Source organism: Cyprinus carpio, chromosome B22, assembly GCF_018340385.1.
Source record: "Cyprinus carpio isolate SPL01 chromosome B22, ASM1834038v1, whole genome shotgun sequence".
NCBI lineage: Eukaryota > Metazoa > Chordata > Actinopteri > Cypriniformes > Cyprinidae > Cyprinus > Cyprinus carpio.
Window position 1 is genome coordinate 16,527,718 of NC_056618.1, and position 6,032 is coordinate 16,533,749.

Sequence of the window (6,032 nt, forward strand, 5' to 3'; positions counted from 1 at the left end):
GTGTGGTACTCAGTAACACTAGTGGGTCCTCGGGCTCTCTTAGGGTACGCAGCGGAATCACTAAATTACATTTAAATTAATGTTAAAACAACAACATTTAAGTTATCTTTATTTAAAGTAACGTTGATTTACATTACAAACAGTTAGTAACAACACATTTTAATTCTAGTGTTATTTAACTTTTTTTTTTTTTTTATCATTTTGTATGTAAAGCACAGTGCAGTGTTAATGTCCAACTGGTGCAGAGCAAAGTAGCTGAATAGTTAGGCCGCCTACTACGCTACTCTGTATCTTTAATATTGGTCATTATGGTGGTACTTGGACAGCCAAATATTTGAGGTGGTATCTGGTATAAAGAGTTGGTAGAGCCACTGAATTAGGAAAGTTGTGACTGCACACCCAGTGAACAACGGTAAGGGTACAACGACCATGTCCTCTAAAAAACATATATTACGTGTTATATAAATCTTTACTTAAGTAAAGAATAGATGTTAATACAAAATAAACCCTAGACTGATGTCTTACCCCTGCCATTATGAGGTACCTCCCCCGCCGTGAGCGTAGCATCGCGTACCTGTAACCCAGCCAGCTACAGAGAACTGGTAAGCATCCAGACTTTAAAGCTTTGAGAGATCAGCAATCAGTGTATGGGGGGATACCCCGCTTCACCACATAGTGGTACAGATCGTGTGGACTGAAGTCGGGTAGACTCTGAGATTTAATGAGGTCCTGTGAAAACGGAGGAGGAAGAAGGTAAGGGTCGGTATCCAATCCCGCGATCTCCAACTTCTCCAATACCTGTTCTTTGTGAGCACCTACCAGATGCCCCCTACCTCGACCGATAACAGCACGACAGCTTGTTCCAATAGAAGAAGCCATAAAGTTTAGTGTTATTTATTTTAAACTGATTGAAACTTCCCGCTCGTCTACTACTGTTCAGCTTATAGTGCTTCCGGTGATTCTGCCGTCCGTCATGGCGTCGTCCACGTGTTTGCAAAGGGTCTATAGAGCAGCAGGTGGGATCCAGTGTCTTCTGACATCATACTGGAAATCCCCTCAGAAGTGCTTTATAAAAAGGCTCTTGCATTTTCTCATATTTTTCTGCTTCGGGATTCTTTGCTCTGCTGTCTTTTACACTTGATCTGAAACACAGCCGCTGAGGTAATGCCCAGCTTCTTTTCTCTTCAGCTCTCACTAATACATCTGTCATCTCTATGTGCTCTTGATTATACATGTTATAAACGATTTCTTAATAAATTATTAAAACAACAAGTGTGCTGTCTTTCTTAATAAACCACTTTCTCAATAAAACAACTCTAGCTAAGACAGTTCCCTTAGTACTGAATGTATGATTTTATAAGTTAAATAAATACCAAATTCAGTTCATTTTAATGCATTAAATGTGGAAGCTATAAAGAAATCTAGCTATAAAAAAAAATCCAAATTAAACCCTGCGGCTCGTGACGATACATTGATGTGTAAAGACACAAAACGATCGGTCTGTGCAAGAAACTGAACAGTATTTATATCGTTTTTTTAATCTCTGATTCACGCGCTGTCCGAACTGTTAGAACTCTCGTGAACGCGCTTCACAGCAGCCTGCATCATCATCATCATTACCACCACCACCACCATCATCATCATCATCATCATCATCTTCTTCTTGTTGCTTTCCGGTGGATTGCAGACTTATAAGTGCATTAGCGCCACCTATCTCTCAAGTGGACCATTGACACTCCTGATTGAGATTGTAGAGAGAGTGTTAATGCTCCACTTGAGAGATAGGTGGCGCTAATGCACTTATAAGTCTGTATAGAACAATTTATTTTCTTTTACAAATGTTAATTTAGAGGCCAAAAAAATGTATAGAAGAATTTTTTTATAATTTACAAATTATTGTCATTTACAAACTTTTGGTTTTTATACCAAAATTAATGTAAAATTATGGTATTTAAGAGGCTAGAAATATGAAAACACGGTTTGAATTTCAATTGTGTAAATCTGAATTGTAGTGTGATTTAACAAAACTGAATATTTTGTGGCATTTTATATTATTATTATTTATTATTATGGTTTAGTTTAATTACTTTGAATAATATAATTATATTTGTGCACACATAGCAGACATAGGTCAAAACATTGACGAATTTGGCTGAATTAAAAGCTAGAAGTGGTACTAAATAAAGATCCATGTCAGATTAAAATACAAAAAAAACACAAACAAACAAACAAATCAAATTTGTAAAGCTTTATTGTTTATTTTTCTCTCAGATAGGCCTACATAAAACAAAGTAATAAAGAGACACACAGATCTCACTCCACTACTGCTGTCCATTAGCCGTCTGTATTTACTTTGTTTTTTTTTTTAATTATTCACAACAGCATGTGCTGATTTGCTCTGACAGAGCTTCAGATTGTGAGACCGTGTACATTAACTGAGAGAAAGCGTTCATGGATCAAAGGAGAGGGTTTGTTTTTCTTTGTAATAAGAGTTCAGCACAAACACGATTCATTCACTCGGTGAGCTTTACCGTTTTTACAGCTCCATGACAAACGGCTGTGCATTTATTTATGTTTTTAACTCGATGGGCGTGAAATGAGACTGTGTGAACCCCAAGCTGTGTGTGTTGTCTGTCTCCTCTTCCCCTCCACTCGCAGCAAACCACACACACATTGGTTTTGTTTTTTATTTGAACTGTGGATAGGCTAACCTTAGAGCTGAAACAGTGGGTTTCATGACCAACTAAAGTCACAGTCAAACCCTCACAGCAGCAGATAGCACATGTGAACCAGGAGAGTTTCACAAAAACAGCCTCAAAATAGTCATCATATATTATTGAACTCAAATATAGCTAGCCTTATTAGTTTTGAGAGACATTAGAAAGGGAACATATCTGTGACTGTGTTCTGAGACTCACTGAAAAAAAAAAATTAGGTAATGACTCACATGTATATTTTTTTAATCTGAGCCACATGAAAAATAAATAACTTGCCCCTATAAACAATATTAATGTTTATGAAAACTATTTTTATAAAACCTGGCACAAAGTATATTTTTCTTTTTGAAAAAAAAGTCAATTCATTTTAAATTTTGTTTTTATAGATACAAAAAATATTGTTTAAACAAATATAGATGTGAATCATTACCCTAATTTATTTTAATTGGATGATGATTAAAACATTTTCCAGTTTAATTTTCCAAGTTAAATCTTTTTTTTTCCAATTTGTTAAACTAGAAAATTAAGAAAAAAGCAAACAAATAAAAAGGAACATTCATGCAATTTTCAGTTTTTTATTTTTATTTAGCCCATTCCAAATGTTAATTTAAAAAAAAAAACAACAACAAAACATTATTATTATTTTTTTTTTTTAATCTGAAAACATTTCCTCTTAAAACATGAAAAAACTAGCATTAACAGTTTATCTCAGAATCAAAACAAAACAAACAGCATCAAAAAACTATATGGTTTTATTCCTCTCTGAGTTCATTACCATTAGCAGAACTGAATTTTTAGGAGCTAAACTCACCTTCTCGAGGTTGAGCATTACCTGCTGAATAAAAATATAAAGTGCTTTTCAAACACTTAATAGAGCAGGGCAAGCATAAATCAGTCTGAAAATGAACATAGAAGGCCTGGAGGATCAGTCGGTTCATTACAAAGTTTTCTTCAGATGATCGCCTAGATGGGTTAGATGTGGACTTGATCAACACTGAGACTCTTACTGGAGTCTGCATCCTTGTCAGCTGCCATCCTAACAGAGGGAAGAAATCGGATCCATAAAGATTCCTATTTAGTCTGTTAGATAATGCCAAGTTGGCATATTACTCAAGATCATAGCGCTGCGCTTCATAACTGTGTTCTGCCTTACAGAGCTGTTCATGTCCTTGATGCTGGAACTGTGCAGTTTCTATGGCAACACTATTCGATGTCTAAATTAATCTGCAGCAGTCCGGGTACAGTCAACGGATACAAGGTAGAAGCTTCCTGGGGAAAAATTCCCAGATTATAGAAGATGATAATACCATGGAGTCTCTAGCAAGGACGGAATTATTTTTCCAAGCTGGAATCTTGTAATTATGGCAAATAATAACATGTGATGAATGCACTTCTACACACTCTGGTTTACTTGTAAGAAGAGCTTTTCGCCTTCTTTTATTGATGTCAGGCTTGTCCTTCACAACTTTCTGTGTGGAAGAGCAACATTACAGTTACAGTCTTATGAGGGCATCTGACTTATGGTTTCCATTTAATTGTGCAGTGTAGCTATCCATAAAGTGATTGGTCCTCAGAACAGGTCTCAGTTAAACACAGGAATCCAGTGATCTGGAGCTCTGCTGTGAGGAGCCAAGACGTGTACCGTTTAGTGCATAAAGTCATTTAAATATATGTACACTGATGTGAACAACAAATACTGTTTCATTCTCCTGTATAACCTATGTTTGCACACAGAGACAGGGTTTCACAGACAGGGCTTAGTTTAAAACCAGGACTAGACTTGCTAAATCAGGATATTTAAATAACTAATATAAAAATGCCTTAAGAACTTTACTGTGTGCATCTTGGAGACACGCATCAATGACACTGACATATTTTAAGATGTGCCAGTACAAGATATTATCAGATAAGACAGCTTGAACATGTATTTTAGTCTGAAACTTGGTTCAGAAACCAGGGATAATGTTTATATACCGCTAGCTGTGCTCTCTTTTCAGCTATGAGGGCCATACTTACATCTCCAAAGCATCTCTTCCATTTCTCCTCCTTCAAAACAAGAAAAGGGCTCTGAACCTAGATAGAATAGAAGTATATTCATGTATTTATATAGAGTTAATTACTTTAAACTTACTTAACTTTATCCGTCTCAAGCTGTTTTGTCCACAGTACAGAGGAAACTAACTTAGCTAACAGATGAGAGAAATGTCCCAAAGACCTACCGATCACAAAACAGTCTCTTGAGGGAAAAGAAAGAGCCAAAAAAGGTAATTTGCAGAAAATAACGTCCCAACTGATCTAATATACAAAAGTAAACGGACTGCAGCAGCAGTGTGAGGACTCGCAGCAGGAGGCGTGCTCATGATATAAACTAAATAATATGAGTTAATCTAACCTGAATATTTTATATTCCTTGAAACAAATATGTTGAGCTCTTAATGAAAAATATTTACATTCATCAATGTTTTAAACAAAAAAATAAAAAATACTCAAAAAATAAAACAAATAATGGTAAATTAAATTGAAAGACAAATTATTAATTGGAAGAAGTACTGCTTGAAACATTTTTTTTTCAGTGTATATCTGGCCTCTTATAGTTATCTTCATTTTCTCAATAACAATAATGAACTCTTTAATTCAAATTTGACCTTTGTTTGGTTTCAACACATCTTCTCTAAGCACCATATCTTTTATAATATCATGTTGGGGCCAAATTTTAATACTCTGCTTCACAGTGGTAAGGTACTGCCTACATTTCTGCTATACTCACTGAATATCTGTCCATGTGAGAACAGATAAAGGTAGATCTCTCTCATCTCTCACACTTTTTACAGTCTAATGATTGAGATTCGAGTCTCAAACAAGATCTTTCTTCTGTGTTCCTGGGGTTTCTCTTCATCATATCCAGCAATGTCTCTGTCTATGCATTGTCTGGAAAATAATTTTTATTATTATTATTATTATTTGTTGTGGATTCTTCTGAAATGGATATATATAGCACTTATCCACTTCTCTTTTGTTTATCTGATTGTGATGCAGGATTTTGAGTACAGTGTAAAGACAGGAATATTAGATATATCAAAATATTATAGAATAAATTACATTGAGAGTAAATAAGACAGCTGTGATATTTGTCATTTAAACTTAAATTACATAAAAACAGTGTTATAAATGTTGAATAAGAGTACAGAAAGACTGTAAATAATGAAGACTCTAAATTCATTAGTCAGTCTAATATTTCCTTAAATGTAGGATTTAAAATACATAAATTATAACTAAATATTTGATTGTAAAATGATAAAAATGTTGAATAAGAGT